This window comes from Amphiura filiformis, chromosome 7 (assembly GCF_039555335.1).
Source record: "Amphiura filiformis chromosome 7, Afil_fr2py, whole genome shotgun sequence".
Taxonomy (NCBI): Eukaryota; Metazoa; Echinodermata; class Ophiuroidea; order Amphilepidida; family Amphiuridae; genus Amphiura; species Amphiura filiformis.
Genome location: NC_092634.1, coordinates 41,590,116 through 41,612,874, shown reverse-complemented (window position 1 = coordinate 41,612,874; position 22,759 = coordinate 41,590,116). Strand labels below are relative to the sequence as shown.

The following is a 22,759-nucleotide window of genomic DNA, read 5'->3' as shown; positions in this document are numbered from 1 at the left end:
TAAGCTATAATTCGCCACTCTTTCTGATTAATAAGTCTACAGACCAGCCCAAAATACCTCAAAAAGTTTCTGTTTTTTACCGGAACTCATTAGGGTTACACAAATGGCGCATTGATTTAGTGGTGTGCCCCTTCAAGAAATAATGATGTTCATAAAATCGAATTTTTTATATTTTTCTTGAAATATAAATTTTTGAGTAAAACACTCAAGGTTTGAGTGCTCTGTGACATCCACATCAAGAGAAATGTCCTATCAAAGATACATGGTGCATTCCAAAAATGTGCACATTTTCAAAATTTTGACCATTTGTGCTTATTACCCTAGATTTGCATTAAATACCAATTCTCAACATATAGTTTTAGACCGTTTATCTGCTAAAAACCGCTTTAAAATGAAAAGAAATTAGGTTTCATAATGGCAAAGGTCTATATATTAATGATTTTACAACAATCACCCCCCTATAAAATAATTAAGATTTGAGAGGTTTAAAGACTTGTGCCGATTTGTCACCTTAAGACAATTTTGCTTCAAATCTGAGAAATATTAGTTTTCTCACAATTTTGACAGTTTCTTTAACTTTGAAGGCCTCTGAGAGAATAAACTTAGCGCGACTTGCGTCTAAAACGCATTAAATATATTCACTAACATAAAAATATCTATATAAATCAAAAACCGCAATTTAATCGAAAGCCAACTTCAATTTTGGCTGAATCTCTCAAGAGCACGATTTTACGCCTAGGCCCTTCGAAGGGCGCACACCACTAAATAATCTTCCCATTGAAACACGTGTAAAAACACCGGTTTTCTTTGCTCATTTTGAGGCCTTTTGGGCTCGTTTTAAAATATTTTATGATGACCAGTCGATTGCAAATCGATGAAAGTTTAACATATGTTTCAATGTATGGGGGTTCTTCCATCTCGTTTTCCCGCTAGGAGGCCGCGAACAGCGCCCTCACTGTTTTTGACATGCTCTCAAGACTGCAAACCCGATTCTGCCATTTTTAATTCGCGGACCTATTTTCTCAATAATTATAAAATGCGACTTTTTGGCGACTCAAATTTATGTATAGGCTTTACACTTTTATTTAAGCTATAATTCGCCACTCTTTCTGATTAATAAGTCTACAGACCAGCCCAAAATACCTCAAAAAGTTTCTGTTTTTACCGGAACTCATTAGGGTTACACAAATGGCGCATTGATTTAGTGGTGTGCCCCTTCAAGAAATAATGATGTTCATAAAATCGAATTTTTTATATTTTTCTTGAAATATAAATTTTTTGAGTAAAACACTCAAGGTTTGAGTGCTCTGTGACATCCACATCAAGAGAAATGTCCTATCAAAGATACATGGTGCATTCCAAAAATGTGCACATTTTCAACATTTTGACCATTTGTGCTTATTACCCTAGATTTGCATTAAATACCAATTCTCAACATATAGTTTTAGACCGTTTATCTGCTAAAAACCGCTTTAAAATGAAAAGAAATTAGGTTTCATAATGGCAAAGGTCTATATATTAATGATTTTACAACAATCACCCCCCTATAAAATAATTAAGATTTGAGAGGTTTAAAGACTTGTGCCGATTTGTCACCTTAAGACAATTTTGCTTCAAATCTGAGAAATATTAGTTTTCTCACAATTTTTGACAGTTTCTTTAACTTTGAAGGCATCTGAGAGAATAAACTTAGCGCGACTTGCGTCTAAAACGCATTAAATATATTCACTAACATAAAAATATCTATATAAATCAAAAAACCGCAATTTAATCGAAAGCCAACTTCAATTTTGGCTGAATCTCTCAAGAGCACGATTTTACGCCTAGGCCCTTCGAAGGGCGCACACCACTAAATAATCTTCCCATTGAAACACGTGTAAAAACACCGGTTTTCTTTGCTCATTTTGAGGCCTTTTGGGCTCGTTTTAAAATATTTTATGATGACCAGTCGATTGCAAATCGATGAAAGTTTAACATATGTTTCAATGTATGGGGTTCTTCCATCTCGTTTTCCCGCTAGGAGGCCGCGAACAGCGCCCTCACTGTTTTTGACATGCTCTCAAGACTGCAAACCCGATTCTGCCATTTTTTAATTCGCGGACCTATTTTCTCAATAATTATAAAATGCGACTTTTTGGCGACTCAAATTTATGTATAGGCTTTACACTTTTATTTAAGCTATAATTCGCCACTCTTTCTGGTCTATATGTCTATAGACCAGCCCAAAATACCTCAAAAGTTTCTGTTTTTTACCGGAACTCATTAGGGTTACACAAATGGCGCATTGATTTAGTGGTGTGCCCCCTTCAAGAAATAATGATGTTCATAAAATAGAATTTTTTTATATTTTTCTTGAAATATAAATTTTTTGAGTAAAACACTCAAGGTTTGAGTGCTCTGTGACATCCACATCAAGAGAAATGTCCTATCAAAGATACATGGTGCATTCCAAAATGTGCACATTTTCAAAATTTTGACCATTTGTGCTTATTACCCTAGATTTGCATTAAATACCAATTCTCAACATATAGTTTTAGACCGTTTATCTGCTAAAAACCGCTTTAAAATGAAAAGAAATTAGGTTTCATAATGGCAAAGGTCTATATATTAATGATTTTACAACAATCACCCCCCCTATAAAATAATTAAGATTTGAGAGGTTTAAAGACTTGTGCCGATTTGTCACCTTAAGACAATTTTGCTTCAAATCTGAGAAATATTAGTTTTCTCACAATTTTTTTTTTTTTTTTTAACTTTGAAGGCCTCTGAGAGAATAAACTTAGCGCGACTTGCATCAAAAACGCATTAAATATATTCACTAACATAAAAACTATCAAAATAAAACAAAAAACCGCAATTTAATCGAAAGCCAACTTCAATTTTGGCTGAATCTCTCAAGAGCACGATTTTACGCCTAGGCCCTTCGAAGGGCGCACACCACTAAATAATCTTCCCATTGAAACACGTGTAAAAACACCGGTTTTCTTTGCTCATTTTGAGGCCTTTTGGGCTCGTTTTAAAATATTTTATGATGACCAGTCGATTGCAAATCGATGAAAGTTTAACATATGTTTCAATGTATGGGGGTTCTTCCATCTCGTTTTCCCGCTAGGAGGCCGCGAACAGCGCCCTCACTGTTTTGACATGCTCTCAAGACTGCAAACCCGATTCTGCCATTTTTTAATTCGCGGACCTATTTTCTCAATAATTATAAAATGCGACTTTTTGGCGACTCAAATTTATGTATAGGCTTTACACTTTTATTTAAGCTATAATTCGCCACTCTTTCTGATTAATAAGTCTACAGACCAGCCCAAAATACCTCAAAAAGTTTCTGTTTTTTACCGGAACTCATTAGGGGTACCCAAATGGCGCTTTGATTTAGTTGTGTGCTCCCTTTAATGAGATATGTAGTTCATAAGACCGAATTATGTTATAGTTTTCTTCCTTTCTAAAATTTTTTGAGTAAAACACTCAAGATTTGAGTGCTCTGTGACATCCACATCAAGAGAAATGTCCTATCAAAGATACATGGTGCATTCCAAAAATGTGCACATTTTCAACATTTTGACCATTTGTGCTTATTACCCTAGATTTGCATTAAATACCAATTCTCAACATATAGTTTTAGACCGTTTATCTGCTAAAAACCGCTTTAAAATGAAAAGAAATTAGGTTTCATAATGGCAAAGGTCTATATATTAATGATTTTACAACAATCACCCCCCTATAAAATAATTAAGATTTGAGAGGTTTAAAGACTTGTGCCGATTTGTCACCTTAAGACAATTTTGCTTCAAATCTGAGAAATATTAGTTTTCTCACAATTTTGACAGTTTCTTTAACTTTGAAGGCCTCTGAGAGAATAAACTTAGCGCGACTTGCGTCTAAAACGCATTAAATATATTCACTAACATAAAAATATCTATATAAATCAAAAACCGCAATTTAATCGAAAGCCAACTTCAATTTTGGCTGAATCTCTCAAGAGCACGATTTTACGCCTAGGCCCTTCGAAGGGCGCACACCACTAAATAATCTTCCCATTGAAACACGTGTAAAAACACCGGTTTTCTTTGCTCATTTTGAGGCCTTTTGGGCTCGTTTTAAAATATTTTATGATGACCAGTCGATTGCAAATCGATGAAAGTTTAACATATGTTTCAATGTATGGGGTTCTTCCATCTCGTTTTCCCGCTAGGAGGCCGCGAACAGCGCCCTCACTGTTTTTGACATGCTCTCAAGACTGCAAACCCGATTCTGCCATTTTTTAATTCGCGGACCTATTTTCTCAATAATTATAAAAATGCGACTTTTTGGCGACTCAAATTTATGTATAGGCTTTACACTTTTATTTAAGCTATAATTCGCCACTCTTTCTGATTAATAAGTCTACAGACCAGCCCAAAATACCTCAAAAAGTTTCTGTTTTTTACCGGAACTCATTAGGGTTACACAAATGGCGCATTGATTTAGTGGTGTGCCCCTTCAAGAAATAATGATGTTCATAAAATCGAATTTTTTATATTTTTCTTGAAATATAAATTTTTTGAGTAAAACACTCAAGGTTTGAGTGCTCTGTGACATCCACATCAAGAGAAATGTCCTATCAAAGATACATGGTGCATTCAAAAATGTGCACATTTTCAAAATTTTGACCATTTGTGCTTATTACCCTAGATTTGCATTAAATACCAATTCTCCACATATAGTTTTAGACCGTTTATCTGCGAAAAACCGCTTTAAAATGAAAAGAAATTAGGTTTCATAATGGCAAAGGTCTATATATTAATGATTTTACAACAATCACCCCCCTATAAAATAATTAAGATTTGAGAGGTTTAAAGACTTGTGCCGATTTGTCACCTTAAGACAATTTTGCTTCAAATCTGAGAAATATTAGTTTTCTCACAATTTTGACAGTTTCTTTAACTTTGAAGGCCTCTGAGAGAATAAACTTAGCGCGACTTGCGTCTAAAACGCATTAAATATATTCACTAACATAAAAATATCTATATAAATCAAAAACCGCAATTTAATCGAAAGCCAACTTCAATTTTGGCTGAATCTCTCAAGAGCACGATTTTACGCCTAGGCCCTTCGAAGGGCGCACACCACTAAATAATCTTCCCATTGAAACACGTGTAAAAACACCGGTTTTCTTTGCTCATTTTGAGGCCTTTTGGGCTCGTTTTAAAATATTTTATGATGACCAGTCGATTGCAAATCGATGAAAGTTTAACATATGTTTCAATGTATGGGGTTCTTCCATCTCGTTTTCCCGCTAGGAGGCCGCGAACAGCGCCCTCACTGTTTTTGACATGCTCTCAAGACTGCAAACCCGATTCTGCCATTTTTAATTCGCGGACCTATTTTCTCAATAATTATAAAAATGCGACTTTTTTTTCTTCTCATATTTATGTATAGGCTTTACACTTTTATTTAAGCTATAATTCGCCACTCTTTCTGATTAATAAGTCTACAGACCAGCCCAAAATACCTCAAAAAGTTTCTGTTTTTTACCGGAACTCATTAGGGTTACACAAATGGCGCATTGATTTAGTGGTGTGCCCCCTTCAAGAAATAATGATGTTCATAAAATCGAATTTTTTTATATTTTTCTTGAAATATAAATTTTTTGAGTAAAACACTCAAGGTTTGAGTGCTCTGTGACATCCACATCAAGAGAAATGTCCTATCAAAGATACATGGTGCATTCCAAAAATGTGCACATTTTCAACATTTTGACCATTTGTGCTTATTACCCTAGATTTGCATTAAATACCAATTCTCAACATATAGTTTTAGACCGTTTATCTGCTAAAACCACTTTAAAATGAAAAGAAATTAGGTTTCATAATGGCAAAGGTCTATATATTAATGATTTTACAACAATCACCCCCCTATAAAATAATTAAGATTTGAGAGGTTTAAAGACTTGTGCCGATTTGTCACCTTAAGACAATTTTGCTTCAAATCTGAGAAATATTAGTTTTCTCACAATCTTTGACAGTTTCTTTAACTTTGAAGGCCTCTGAGAGAATAAACTTAGCGCGACTTGCGTCTAAAACGCATTAAATATATTCACTAACATAAAAAATATCTATATAAATCAAAAACCGCAATTTAATCGAAAGCCAACTTCAATTTTGGCTGAATCTCTCAAGAGCACGATTTTACGCCTAGGCCCTTCGAAGGGCGCACACCACTAAATAATCTTCCCATTGAAACACGTGTAAAAACACCGGTTTTCTTTGCTCATTTTGAGGCCTTTTGGGCTCGTTTTAAAATATTTTATGATGACCAGTCGATTGCAAATCGATGAAAGTTTAACATATGTTTCAATGTATGGGGGTTCTTCCATCTCGTTTTCCCGCTAGGAGGCCGCGAACAGCGCCCTCACTGTTTTTGACATGCTCTCAAGACTGCAAACCCGATTCTGCCATTTTTTAATTCGCGGACCTATTTTCTCAATAATTATAAAAATGCGACTTTTTGGCGACTCAAATTTATGTATAGGCTTTACACTTTTATTTAAGCTATAATTCGCCACTCTTTCTGATTAATAAGTCTACAGACCAGCCCAAAATACCTCAAAAAGTTTCTGTTTTTTACCGGAACTCATTAGGGTTACACAAATGGCGCATTGATTTAGTGGTGTGCCCCCTTAAAGAAATAATGATGTTCATAAAATCGAATTTTTTATATTTTTCTTGAAATATAAAATGTTTTGAGTAAAACACTCAAGGTTTGAGTGCTCTGTGATATCCACATCAAGAGAAATGTCCTATCAAAGATACATGGTGCATTCCAAAAATGTGCACATTTTCAACATTTTGACCATTTGTGCTTATTACCCTAGATTTGCATTAAATACCAATTCTCAACATATAGTTTTAGACCGTTTATCTGCTAAAAACCGCTTTAAAATGAAAAGAAATTAGGTTTCATAATGGCAAAGGTCTATATATTAATGATTTTACAACAATCACCCCCCTATAAAATAATTAAGATTTGAGAGGTTTAAAGACTTGTGCCGATTTGTCACCTTAAGACAATTTTGCTTCAAATCTGAGAAATATTAGTTTTCTCACAATTTTGACAGTTTCTTTAACTTTGAAGGCCTCTGAGAGAATAAACTTAGCGCGACTTGCGTCTAAAACGCATTAAATATATTCACTAACATAAAAAATATCTATATAATTTAAAAAACCGCACATTAATAGAAAGCCAACTTCAATTTTGGCTGAATCTCTCAAGAGCACGATTTTACGCCTAGGCCCTTCGAAGGGCGCACACCACTAAATAATCTTCCCATTGAAACACGTGTAAAAACACCGGTTTTCTTTGCTCATTTTGAGGCCTTTTGGGCTCGTTTTAAAATATTTTATGATGACCAGTCGATTGCAAATCGATGAAAGTTTAACATATGTTTCAATGTATGGGGGTTCTTCCATCTCGTTTTCCCGCTAGGAGGCCGCGAACAGCGCCCTCACTGTTTTTGACATGCTCTCAAGACTGCAAACCCGATTCTGCCATTTTTTAATTCGCGGACCTATTTTCTCAATAATTATAAAAATGCGACTTTTTTGGCGACTCAAATTTATGTATAGGCTTTACACTTTTATTTAAGCTATAATTCGCCACTCTTTCTGATTAATAAGTCTACAGACCAGCCCAAAATACCTCAAAAAGTTTCTGTTTTTTACCGGAACTCATTAGGGTTACACAAATGGCGCATTGATTTAGTGGTGTGCCCCCTTCTTCTTCTTCTTCCTTATAAGTGCCTCCCTCATATGTATGAGTATTGTCGCACTGCGTACAGACAAGCTGTACTTATTTTTTACTCTGGAACCTAGAGTAGATGAGTGTATTTTGAAGTACAGTCAACATGACCGGGATGATCCCCTGCTCTTTTCGAATAGCCTGTGACGTTCTTTAACGTGCACACTACATTAATGTGAGAAAATATGCATGTACAGGACCGACAGCTTAAAGTGCCCTCCGAAGCACTAAGCAAGTAGAGTGAAGTGTCTTGCTCAAGGACACAAAGAGCCGGACCTGGGATTCGAACCCTTGACCTTTGGGTTCACAGTCCTATGCCTTAACCGCTAGGCCACGCTCTCCTCTTTTTGTTTGCTCCAACATGTATACGTTTAATACCCGTCCTATTTTGACTGTGTTCTATCCGGTTTGTATGGAATATCTTGAATATCTTTCAATTTTCGCGCATTGCCTTTGTATGTACCATTTGGATATGATAAACGGTATGTGGATACAGTGGATTGTTTCTGTTATTTGTATCTAAAGACCTGTTACTAGTGTTAGTAGCCCCGATTTATGAATTAACCATTGGCGGTTGCGGAATGCCATGTAGTATAATATTAAAACGTTGCGGCAATTCATGATTGACAACTAACAATCGGCGTGTCCTTCGTATCCTCCGCTGTCCATTTCTTATCCACTCACTAATCCTCACAAAAGCTTTGTGTTGATTACGTTCGGGTCTGTGAGGGTGCTCGACCAGGCATAACGTAATATATGGAGGCAAATTGCAATAAGTACAATGAAATGAGTACGGCGGGCTCCGAGGCGGGTTTCTTCTTCATCTTACGTACCAGTAATGTACACCAAAAAAACCCTGAAGGCAAGCTTGTCGTCTGGCGCTCTAGCTGAAATACAGCAAGATAATGTAAGATAGTAAATGTAAACCTGTATTTTAGCTAGAGTATCTCGAGCTAGTATACGTCGAACAACTGAATACATGCACAACGTGTGGACCAATATATTTTTGTAAACATTTTAGGCCTATAACAAAATGTACATTTTCGTACAATTGTACAACAATCGTTTCTACCCTATGACCTATAAAAGTTACCTGTTATCAAAGTGTCTGCAAAAAACTGGTCATCGCAAGTATCTTTGATGCTGAAAACTAACGATATTCACGCAGGGACAGGCCGAAAACCTTACCTCGATCGTAAAATCCAGCACATGCATGTCATAAATAATTCATTATTTCGTTGTGTAAATGTCAGTGATTGTGTCCATGTATTGTTATTGCACCTGCAAGAGCAGAAGTCATGCTGAATTTATACTCGATCGCTGGATCACCACGAGTCCACATCAATCTGCCTCTCGAAAACCTCGGAGCGATTGCCGAATAGGGTGCAACTCTACTAGTCTTATTACAAGACTGCCCTACCCCAACCCTAAACCCTAACCCCGTAAATGAGGACTGGACTCAAACAAAGTCTAGCAAGTTGCACCCTATTCGGTAATTGTACCAAAACCACCTCTACGACCAGGTTGTTTAAAGCATCGAGCACGCTGCCTGGCTTGGCAATTATCAAAGTAGTTTTGTAAACCAATCAGGTTAGACGTACTTTACTGGCGGGTCACATTAATTTATACCGTAAAAGGCCGTCGCGTTCATTGATTGGCTTACGATTGCAATTAATGGTTTTTGCAACCAATCACAAAACGGGTTATAAATAAATAAGGTGCCCGTCGGAAATTTTGCACATGTCCATGATGACGTCATGCCCAGTGCCACGAGGTAGCCGGAGGCTTCGCTTTTCTGCGAAAGCGAGCGAGTGGTATAAATTTGCAATTCTGAGCAACGGGATTCCATGAAATTGAAGAGTAAGTTAATTATTCTACAGGATCGGTAATAATTGAATATGGTCATTTTCACGGTAAAGGGTGTAACTTTTGATTTTAGGGTCAAAATTTCAAACCACTTAAATATGTTTCTGTTTACTGAAATCATGCATAGAAGCAACTTAAATTCAAGTAAAATAATGTTTCAAGGCTTAAACCTTTTGATTTCTAATAAAAAATTTGACATTTGCATAACATTTTGGTTAAAATCTAAGAAAAGATGTATTTTACATAACCTCAGAAAATTTTGACATGAAAGCTGGAATACATGTGAAATTCCATTCCAAAGTAAGTCAACAGATATAAGTTAAATTTTATACCATGTTTTGCTATGTTTGTAATTGCAGTTTTGAAAATTTTTAACATCAAGTGTCATTTACAATGGAAATTTCCAAACCTTAAACATATATTTTTTAAGTTTTAATTGGGTTCCTAAAATAATTTGAATGTCTAACTTCATGTACAAATACTACTTGATGAAAGGAACCTCCCAGCCAAGTTTCACAGAAATTGGAGTTATTTTTAGAATTGGCAATTCAAGCGATTTGTGTTTCGGAGGCTTCAGTTAACAACACAGGTGATCATAAAAGTAAAATATTTAGCTAACTACTACAAGTTGACATAAAAAATAGGTAAAAAATATCACAATTACCAATTTTCATGCTTTGCTTCTAAGTATTGAATTTCAGTTGTGACAAAATTAAATTATCACAGCAAGTCATTTTTTTTTGTTTCGGAGGCTTCATGTTAACAATTGTTAAACATTGCAGAAGTAGTTTTTTGAAAACAACAGTGTTGGGATCATCTAAGCTGTTATTTTCTTGTGTGTATTGAATCAATGATTCTATGCGGCAGATATTGTAGATTTATCACACATTAATTTTTTCACCCATTTGTTAAGTATGGTGTTTTTTGCATGTGAAGCCTCCGAAACAGGCTTTTTAAGTTATCAGTATATTTTTCAAACATTAACCATAATGTCAATTTTTTTTTAAATTTATGACATTCTGCACATATCAAGTAATAATTACAATGCAGATATCAGTATGAAACACACCAATTTAGATATGCATAGATGATAATTAAGTTTACTGTTGTTTCGGAGGCTTCATTTGTTTCGGAGGCTTCAATTGTTAACGGAAAGTTTGTATTGGGTCCCATTTTCAAACGGTGATATATATCTCCACGATTTAAAAACATGTGACTTGAGGATCTACTTTGCTACATTTTGATAAATAGATTGGATGAGCTCTTTTATTTATATTTGCACAAGCTTGCTGAACAGTTTGTTTCGGAGGCTTCAAAAAGTTAACGGAAAAACGGCTATTTGAAGTCAAGATTTTATAAAAATTTTAAAAGCTTGCAAATCGGCTAATTTTGTTACCCATTTCAAGTTAAGATAACAACTGTTATAAATCAAGAAGAAGTGAAGAAATAACCAAGAATTATGAACCAAAGCTACACCCACAAAGTTTGTTAACAATTGTTAACGGAAAATGAAGCTTCCGAAACGACAAATATCGAAGTCCGGTTCTCAAAAATACAGGGCCGTTCACAATTAAATCTAATGTGGCAGTGTTTACTGAACATATGACTGTACTTTCAGGATAAGAAAAATTATCCATGAACTAACTGAAGAAAACACAGGGTTTTACAAAAATGTTACTGTTTTTTATAGTTTTTCAAAGCCTGCTAAAACTGAACGCAGTAACTCCCAAAGCTGATTATGCTACCCAAGGTAGCTGCTAACTAGATGACTTATGTGGCCAAAAATTATGGAATTCTGTGGCTTTATTAGAACACTACGGATTAAAATGTTAAAAATCCAAAGTTACACCCTTTACCGTGAAAATGACCATATATGAATACAAAACCCACCCAAGTCCATACGTTGGCTAAATTGAGTTAAGCATGGGAAATTGTTGCTATACATAGGCCTGTCATATGTTTGAAAGAACAACTCAAATTCATCCTGTGTGTCTATTGAGCATGTGAAAAATAGCATATATGAAAGAACCACCCAATTCCATGATTTGAGTCTTGTAGCACATTGATTGAAATCCAGTATGTATAAAGTCCACTTGTAACACATTCATTGCTAGAGAGTGACTTTTGAAAAAAAATGGGTTTAATAAAGGAAAGTGTGTGGTTTATATTACATGGCAGAATGCTTATCAACATTATACATGTATACATGTGTGCTTTATTTTGTATTATCTTACCAGTGGTAATCTCGTTCTAACATTGTTGTCTTTGTATATGATTCAAAAAACCACCCAAGTCCAAATTTAAAATGAACCCCACCACGAAGTCCCTGAAATGCTAATCGTCATACCTAATACAGGTTAATCCACTCATTTGCACGTAGAACTTACCACATTGACCAGGTAAATCTAACTGAAGGAATTAAAATGATACACAGGTTTTTCTCTCAAAATCACTTCCCATGGACTTGGGTGGGTTTTGTATTCATGTATTCAATTGAATACCTGAGTGGAAGAAGGGCCCAACTCCCAATTTTGTACAAAAATGAGTTAGACTTGGTATTTTATTGCCAGCAGATTGTTCCACTTGTGTGTGAAAGATGAGCCAAAATCCACTCTCTAAATAGTCTTAATCATGGTTTTCATGGAAGAAAGGCCCAACTCCATGGAGTTGGGCCCTTCTTCCACAAATATTGGGTTAAAGAGTAATTTCGTTCATCCATGAAATCTGCTTTTCACTGCAATAAACTTTCGTGCTAACATATTACATGCTTCTACTTGATAATTACCAACTTTCTGTAGCTATTTATAACACATCTGCTTACGGAACTGGCACTTGCATTATATTAGTGGAAGAAGGGCCCAACTCCAGCCCGTATTAATACCTGTACCGTTGCCATGGAAACATCATATATAATTTCGAATGTATGTAATATTGTATGTTCATGTATTAAAGGTCCCCTGAAGATAAAAACATTCTGCTTATAAAACTTTTCCAAATATTAAGTTTTTTCTTAAGGGCTGGGGTATGAGCGACCTTGAAGTACCGGTATCTGGAGAGGGGAAGCAATGAGTTACCCCAAATCACAGCGGCAGGTAGTGACTGGGCCGCCGAGTGCTAATATATATTTATTTTGGAAGGTTCGTGTTTGTTTTAAATTTTGGGGCGTTTTTCCCAAATTTGATATTTTTGGTGATATTTCAAAAAAGCGACATGCCAAAGACAACTCTTTGGGCACATAGTTTGTTATTGTTATTGCAGTTCTTTTCCACATACCTACGTTAACATTCGATTGGGTGATTTACTAATATTATATATTTTATGACTGCAATTTGGCGTTTTCAATGCGTTTTACACGTATCATGAAATTAACGCAAATATCTAGTCACGCTGCTTTTAGAATTTTACCTGATCGTCGGCTTTTGCAGGCAACAGAATGCAGATCGGCTCACGATAGATGTCGTATTCCTCTATGTGGTTCACTTATTGGTAAAATGAGTTTGTATTCCTTGTAACAACACACACATTGCCGTCTGGTAACCGGGTCTGGTACTGATTTTGGGACAGCCATAGACTTCAGCGCCGTATCAAATCTCATAAAAACCACACGACTGACGACTATGTGTTTATGTTTCCCGCACGAAAGCTTGTGTCTACATCTATTACTATACTTCTTTGGAAACGTTGACCTTTGACCATTCTTTGTATAACGCCCTGATATGACCTTGATATGTTCGCTTGATTGGGTACGTTATAGCATCCATTTCATTGAGGTATTAGGACTTGGTCAGTAGATAATACTATACAGGGATACAATAGTTTAACATGGTGTGTGAGCATGGTGAAAGACTCATTATTGATTAGGCGCGGACATATTAAAGGCACAGGTCCTTTGCGTGTATAGCAGAAAATTATAATAGAATGTGTGAATAGAATGTTTGAAATTTTGCAACTAAAATACTAACTGCATTCTGCATTATGTATTTATTTATTTATTTAGGCCTATGCCTATTTATTTATATACTGACTTTTTTATTTATTTGGTATATTATATAGTTAGTAGGCCTAGTTTAATAGTAATATTCCATGATAGGCCTACGTCGGTTTATTATTGATTGTTGATAACTTGACAACTTGATTAATTGATCGATTGATAGTCATTTCACATTATATTCCTAGTTTATAGGCCAATTTGAATAGCATCGTACATATAAATAGACCTATCAATATTGATTTATTCTATTCAGCAATATCAAGGATTACTATCAAACTTAATTCTCATAGCTAATTGTCAGTTGGCTCAGTGGTAACGCAGTAGGTTTTACAACACGGAGGTCCCGGGTTCGATTCCCACCTCTGCCTATTTTTTGCAAGGAAATGAAATTTCTGGACTGCAAACTTATTTGGCGCGCGATCTGAGCTGGTCCGTTTCTGGTGGCTGTGTCTGTTACAGGCACACTCCCTCTGCATCCAAACCAGGTTCACGCTCATTAGACCTCCCTTAATATCTCAAAAACAGTTTTGATGGAGTTGGGCCCTTCTTCCAATCAGGTATTCAATTAACAGCTGGTCTGCTGCTGTATTTGAAGTGCATATTGAAGAACATATATTGACATCCGAACATACATGTATATTGACATTCAGGGGGTATAGACCCTAGGGCAGGGTCTTAGCTAGAAATTGAGAGTTGCCCGTCATTTGAATAAAATTGCACAGGTCCTAATTTGACCTTAAAAAACATTTACCAGACGTCTATAGCCCATTGGGGATTCAAAGAGTTCAAATGTGTTGATATGGCCTTGTTCTACCAATTGGGTCTACTAAAAAAGTCAATTAGCTTCTCAAAACATACAATTTATAATATAGCATCTGTCAAAGGCATTAATTTTGCCCGTCCCAGGAGCAAACTCCCCGTCTAAAATGACGGCCAGATGGGTGGCTATATTATTCAACATTGTTTGGTGAAATGTACAAATTTAAACAGCATGCTATAGATGTATACTCAACATCACAAATTCTCAACAAACCCAAATTGTGAAAAAGTTACCCTCAGGCAGATTTTTGGCTATTTCTCCATTTACGATCCTGCCCAAAGGTGTCTGCTTTTGACATACGGGATGTCACAAATACAGCACCTGAACATACAAAAAGGTGAAGTTAGCCCTGTCAATACACCTCACAATTTATATTCATATAAATATATCAAAAAGGAACTACCCCCCCCCCTTAAATAATGACCATTATTCAAAAACGGGCGATTGTATTATTGTAGATCTGTAAAATGGGTTGGAAGCAGAATTTATTTCTGCACATTTTGACACCTCATTTGTAGCAATTGACTAAATATTGATGTCACATCGTAGATTTAAATCAATGTAACCCAAGATTTGAAAGTTGCAGTAAATTGTATTGATTTTGTATTCAGCATAATGGATGGAAATCTGTGTAATGATATCTGAGTGTTTTTGTATTGTATGTATAAGCTTATGTAAGTGCAACTTTCAAATCTGGACCTCGACCACTCCATTAAATTGACCGGAGTTTTATTGTTTTCTGGGCTATCGTATTAAATGAGGTGTCAAAATGCGCAAAAATAAATTCTGCTGCCAACACATTTTACAGATTAATAATACAATAGCCCCTTTTATAATAATGGCCATTATTTAAGGGGGGTTAGTTACTTTTTTTTGAGATGTTTACATTCAGTTTTTTCCCAGTTAATTCAGGGGGTGTGTAGGGATAGAGTGAAGCTTTAAAGGTGTGGCTTGGTTTCATGAATCAGTGGATATTTTTGAAACTGTAAACTTAATTGATTCATGAAATTTTACCCAACTGACAGGGCAGTTTTACTGGCCATAGGTTTGCTGGCAGGCACAAAGCTACAACACTGTGTTTATGCACTGTCAATATTTAATTTATTTTGGGAAACAAATAATTAGAGTAATATTGTAAAAAATAAAAAATAAATGTATATTTTTATAGTACTTTATGCCGTAAACAGCCTCAAAGCGCTCTACATTTATTCCGCCATCATTAGAATATGTCAGAACCACGTTTGCAGCCTAAAATGGTACAATGACTGTGACTTCCCCTAATAGCCCGGGCTTAATAGCTTCCCATTGCTTTACTGGCCATAGGCTTGCAACAACTCTGGTGTTTATGCAATGTCATTATTAAATTTATTTTGGGAAACAAACAATTGGAGCAATAATATACCATTGCATCTTCTGAAGAGGATGCCCTCAATATTGTTCAAATTGTTTTGATATACTTTAATGAACTAACATACCGGGCAAAAAATAAGGAATTATGTGCTGTAACATTTTGTTGTGCTTAAATTAAAATATAAAGGGTGCAAATATTGAGTGTGATTATTATACCCTTATCACCACTGCATACAACTTAATATCTTAATCTAACAATCTAATTTAATTTTCTGTTTCAATCTGCTAAAGGGATGCAACAAGCAATATAATATCAAGCATTGTGTTCTTTTAATGTTTCAGGTAGTTTGATCCACTGATATACATATATCTGCAGTTGAACATCAATAAAAGGAGAGCTTGGGCCGAGACAGGATTGTGGTCTGGTAGTACTTGCTGTTCCGCTCAAGGACATCTTTGCTAGCATTGACTTCCATGGTGGGTTTGAGGTGTACACACATCTTTATTTGTTGTTGGATTAATCTGCAGTTCACTGTGTAAATACAATTGTAGATATGGCGATGAAACATTTGAAACCATTTTCTTGTGCATTTTGCCAACTTGAGCATTATTCTTTGGACAGGTTGAAAACCCATGTTAACAGACATCTAATTAAATATGTGCGGGCTCGTAGATACAAAAGTATGTTTTGCCAGAAAAGCTTGTCAAACAATGGTGAGCTGAAAAGACATGTGAATAACCACTGGAAGCTATCGTGTCAATGTAATATCAAAGAGACACAGAAATGTTTTGGTGAAAACAGTGTTCTTGGGCACCACATCAGAACTAACACCAAAGAGAAACTTCAGTGTGAGCACTGTGAGAAATGGTTTGCCTACAGATCTAACCTTGTGAGCCACATGAGAACTCACACTAAAAAAAAACCCTTTCAGTGTGATTATTGTAAGAAATGTTTTGCTCTAAAAGGTAGTCTTGTGCTCCACATCAGAACTCACACAAAAGAGAAAACATATCAGTGTGAATATTGTCAGAAGTGTTTTACTACAAATTATAGCCTTGTGAACCATATCAGAACTCACACCAAAGAAAAACCCTTTCAGTGTGAGTACTGTCAGAAATATTTTGCCCAAAAAAGTAACCTTTTGTCCCACATTGGAACTCACAACTTAGAAAAATTGAAACCCTATCGGTGTGAATATTGTCAGAAGGATTTTACTCATAACTATATTTTAAAACGACACATTAGAACTCACACCAAAGAGAAACCATTTCAATGTAACTACTGTCAGAAATGTTTTACACAAAGTGGTAGCCTTGTGTGCCACATCAGAACTCACACCAAAGAGAAACCCTTTCAGTGTGAGCACTGTCAGAAATGTTTTTCTGATAGAACTGGCCTTCGTCGCCACATCATAACTCACACCAAAGAGAAACCTTTTCAGTGTGAGCACTGTCAGAAATGTTTTGCAAGGTCTGGTAGTCTTAAACAACACATCAGAACTCACACCAAAGAGAAACCATTTCAATGTGAGCACTGTCAGAAATGTTTTGCACAAAAAGCTAGCCTTGTGTCCCACATCAGAACTCACACCAAAGAGAAACACTTTCAGTGTGAGCACTGTCAGAAATGTTTTGCTGATAGAAGTTTCCTTGTGCGCCACATCAGAACTCACACTAGAGAAAAATCCTTTCAGTGTGAGCACTGTCAGAAATGTTTTGCTGAGAGAAGTGGCCTTGTGCACCACATCAGAATTCACACTACAGAAAGTATTTTACTGATAAATTTACTCTAAAAAGACACATCAGAACTCACACCAAAGAGAAACCATTTCAATGTGACCACTGTCAGAAATGTTTTACAAAAAATACTAGCCTTGTATGCCACATCAAAACTCACACCAAAGAGGAACCCTTTTAGTGTGAGCAGTGTCAGAAATGCTTTAAACAAAAAAGCTAGCCTTGTGTGCCACATCAGAACTCACACCAAAGAGAAATCCTTTCAGTGTAAGCACTTGTCAGAAATGTTTTGCTGATAGAAGTGGCCTTGTGCACCACATCAGAACTCACACTAAAGAAAAACCCTTTCAGTGTGAGCACTGTCAGAAATGTTTTGTTAGAAATAGCAGTCTTTTACGACATATTAAAACACATACCAAATAGTGACCTTGGCTATTATGTGTAGTGAGGGAATTGATTTGTTGATAAAAGTTTTTTTTTCTGAGGAATGGGCTAATAACTTTCCTGCCTTACACAGGATTGAAAAGGGATTATCATAGTTCAACTGTCAATTATTGATCAAATAATCTCTTTTGATAAGTACTTTCAAAGATTTGAAAGTCCCCTTACTCCTACAGTCAAATACATTACCATGAAATTAAGAATTCTAAAATTTGATTAATTTTAATGTACACAAATAACCCTTTGGAGCATATTAGATTTAAAACATTGAAATTGCCAGTGATATTGCCTAATGTAATTAATATAGATTTTCATAAATGAATAGTTGAATTAAAGTGTTTGAGATGAAAACACCTTTAAATACTATGTGTTTGAGATAAAGACATTAATGTTTAATTTGGTAGCTTTTCCACTATTTTGTGTGTATAGTAACCTCTATGCTTAACCTCTATGCTTAATACATATATACCCAGTCATGCTTCCTTATAATTTGAGCATTTAATTCCCTCATCTCTCCTCCTGGTTTCTGAAAGTATATGGGCTTTATGGATGCGCATGTCCAGGTTATGCTTGTGTATAGGCATATCTCAATCAAGTTTTAACTACGTAATTAAATATGTACTATGTGACATTACATGCTTATCTTATCAAGGGCTTATAATATAATTGGATATTTTGGTGTCGATTTGTTTGTTCCTCATTTACATGGAAATTAGAACAACTTACTATACAAGATGTATCAAAAAGATTGGTACCCTGCAGTTTTGATAGTTATTGAAAAGCCTGGTTCTTCCAGATGATTCCCTTAAAATGATAAAATGACCAGACCTTAAATTTATTGTATATGACTGTTTATCACATTAATCAGTAAATTATATGGATCCTATGTTGCATAGGAAGTGGAAGTCATGTCTATAATCACTAGAAAGTGTTGGGTATCAATGGTAATCATTTTGATACAGCCTGTACACCTGATCCATAAACTTTGTCTTCTTTAAAGACATTTCTTGTTTGGTGTCAAGTCTAAACCTTTTCATAACCTGTTTCCCCACCAATCATAATTAATGCTTATTAGGTGCACAGCAACATCACATAATTCAACCTTGTTTTGGGGAAGGGGGGTGGCTTATTTACATTACCCTGGTGAAAGTGTCCCAAGACATGATTATAATAGATTCCATCGGAGCATTGGAAAAAAGGTTAAAGGGCATTGGACCTCAACTAGGTATAAACGGAATTAAGTGGTAGCCTATTGATCTTCTCCTAACTGCATAATCTGGAGTCAATGGGCACATCAATAATACCTGTACAAAAATAAAGGTATATTCTAAACAGTTTGTTTGGAGTATATCAGCATTGTAGATGCTATAAAGGTATACTCCAAACAGTTTGTTTGGGTATATTACTGTTTGGGTATAATCCAAACAGCATTGTAAGTGCTATATACAGCACCTGAACTTGCAAAACGGAGAAGTCTGCCCTCTATATACACATTCTTCAGCAGCACAGGAATTTGTCATTTTTTATTATTCATTATAAAAAATAAAACACAAAGTAACAAATCAAGTCAATACAACAGCTGTCACGATTTAGGGATAATTTAGTATGAGGTTTTCAGGCTTCACTCATATTCACGCCCTCTATTGAATTCTTTAAAATTTTAGGCAGCACACCACTAAATCCTTCCGCAATTGGTGTAACACTTGATAGTTCCGGTAAACATAGGTCAGTAGTAAAAACAAGTGGGTGTCCCTTGGGAGCAAGATGAGTATCCATGATTGTTTATTATAATTAAATTAAAAGATATGCAATTGATCAATGTTCAGAATATCGCAAAATGGTGCATCTTGATCTGGTCAAAAAGTTTGTCTCCCGAAACTAATCCGCGTGCAGACATGGTAAGGAGGCATTCATGCAAGCTGAACATAAGGGTGGCGCTGTTCAGGTCCCCGTAGCTTAAAAGTTAGTCTCAACTTGTATCAAAAAACCAATTTTAAATTAAATTTTAATCTTTAAGACATTGGTGCTACATGTACCAAAATATGAAAAAATGATTTTACATGGGGTAGAAAACAAACTTACCTTCATGTATATTTACACGTATTTCAATGGGACTTTATTTAGTGGTGTGCGCCCTTGACTGTGAGGATATTGAGAGCCTGTGTGATATTTTGCCTCACTGACTGACCTTGTTTGCTTCAAACATGCAAAATTAATATCCGTCCTATTTTGATGTTCTATCCGATTTGTATGGAATATCTTTCACTTTTCGCGTATTGCCTTTGTATGTACCATTTGGATTAGTCCGAGGTGCTCTGACGATATTAACACTCCGATCGCCATGCAATCTACGTTTATAGTGTACTAATATGCCAGTGGGACAACGGAACCGCTATGTGAACGAGCTACATTTGGATAAAACGGTAAACGGTTTGTGGATACAGTGGATTTATTCTGTTATCATGGTTATTGGGGCATAAAAGGTAAGTAAGTGTTAGGCCCCGATTTATGAATTAACGAACTAAACTCTCTCGATCGTGGTGCCAAAATATTTGTGCGAAAAGATATAGGCCTACGTTTGCCCTGCCTTCATGGCCTTTTTTGCCGGGCTTTTTTGACATTTTAAAAAGCTTTACCTCCCCCTTTTGGCATGCCCAAACATCTCGAACGTTATGTATCCATCAGGTCTTGCATTAAACTTAAAATGATCTGTTGCCATAGGCCTACTACAAGTTTACAACGATTGTTATTTGTCATTTTTGATTTTACCAATGACCGTATGCCTGCCACTTCCACATACTTGTGCATAATACGGAAGGTCGATTTGTGCCCATAAATGTTTAGGCCTATGTTAAACTGTATGTTATACAAATTGTACAGCTATCATTTCTACCCTATGACGAACCGACATACCTGTAAATCAAATAGCCCACAAAAACTGGTCATCGCTGGTATTTTTCATGAAGAAAAACGACACTTTTTACGCCGGAACATGTCCAAAACACGTCAGCTGACGTACAAGCCTCCCCACGCATGTACATAAACAAGCCGTGTTCATTGTTTAATTGTCACCTGCAGCTGTTCGCAAGAAAACTTTCTGCATAAAATTACCTGGGGTCGTTATCAGGCCTGAGACACACTGGCGCTAGTTTGAGGACAGTCACTATGAGTTACTAATGTCGGCACATGCAGAAAATGCGTGATGGGTCGCCATTTTGTGACTCGTGCAAGCTAACACAAACAAATTATTGGACTTAATAATCTTTTCAAGTTTTAATAAAACGTGCATCTATCATGATAATATTACATTTTATTATTTTATTTGAATTACATAAGCTGTGAGTAAGTGAAATTCTGTTCTGTGATTGGTACAAAAATATGGTTCTCGTATAACTGAATATATTATCCATGGCTTCAAAATTAGGAACCGTTTCTTCCACAGAGCCCTATATAGGGCTCTATGGTCTCTACTCATCATACACGACCGTAGAAGATCTGGCCAGCGACGACGCTTGCCAATCAGGCTAGCTATTTGTAAGGCGTGGCCTCTCATCCTTTTTATTATCTCTGGTCTTGTCACGCTGGTAGATTCGCCCACCTGTGATTACTGACCTGGATCTGACAGAAGATTGTGGAATTTACGATTTTCAGCAGCAGGATTTTATGAAACTGCCAATATTTGCAAGTATTCTGAAGGATCGGTAATAATTAAAATATTTTTCATGGTGTCGGTAGTGCAAGTTGAAGTTAGTGAATTTGTGGTTTTGTATGTTATGTGCAAGAGTGTTTTCAGGAAGCGTAAATAGGCAGGCCGTTATGCTAAGCTCTCCATCTTATATGTAAGTTCGGCGACGAACTGGACACATCACACGGTAGTGTGATGTGTCCAGCCTGGATATACAATGACCGACTGAGCAATATTTAGGCCTATGTGTACCCTGCCACGCAAAAAACCATTCCTCTATCTCTTTTGACATGCCATAAAATCTTTGTCCCCCCTTGCACATGCCAGACTTATAGGGGAACTCAAATTTAAAACTTGAAATTTTACATTATAACACCCGGGGGGGTCACTCCCATTGTGGCCTGAACACCGGCCGCGATAATAAAAACGCGTAAAAAGGGTAGTTTTTCGTGTGTAAGCACAATACGCGCGTAACGAGTTTAGGGTGTCAAAATATTGGAAAAAAGGGTAGCAAAATTGCAAAATTTTTTTGCTAATATGCGGAAATGATCGAAATTTAGGGTATGAAATTTGATGCAAGGAATAAAATCCAGCCTGTTTAGGCAAGATTGAAAAAATTCCCAATGTTTGCCCAAAGTTGTAGTATTTATATGCAAGCGGCTTGCTGCGAAGTGTTAAAGGGGTGGGATCCAGGGGCCCGCCTTAGGGCCCCTGGTGGGGTCCAGGGTCAAGGGGGCGGAGCCCCTGAAGCTCCTTTTTTTTTGGCATACATGTATTATTAGAAGCTAAAAAATCAGTGTTTCAGATTACAAATTGCACAATGAAAGTAGTATAGATCTTCTTCCCTCTTTCTTTCCCTTTTCTCTTCTCCCTTCCCTTTTCTCTTCTCCCTTTTTCTCCTCCCCCTTTTCCCCTTCCCCATTTTTTGCTCTTCTTCTCCTGAAGGTTTTTGGTGTCGGGGGGGGGGGGGGCCCTGGTTACGCCACTGTTCCCTATAAACACCTCCTTTATAGAGGGTAATATCAAAATGATGCCCAAATACATGTGCCAAAACTTGATTACCCCCCGGGGGATTCACTCGCAT

The 22,759-nt window shown here is 36.3% G+C and overlaps 1 protein-coding gene across 3 annotated transcripts in view; it reads left to right on the top strand.

Moving 5' to 3' along the window:
- Positions 1-8,131: 8,131 nt before the first annotated feature.
- The window catches only part of LOC140157183 (uncharacterized), a 36,650-nt gene continuing 22,022 nt past the window's right edge, over positions 8,132-22,759 (top strand). For 2 of the 3 annotated variants that reach the window (XM_072180294.1, XM_072180293.1), the window contains exon 1: positions 20,159-20,473. The gene's annotated coding sequence lies outside the window, so the exon portion shown is untranslated. Of the gene's footprint in view, positions 8,268-16,154; positions 16,290-20,158; positions 20,474-22,759 lie in introns of those variants that run through there. The other variant, XM_072180291.1, reaches the window with a different exon arrangement.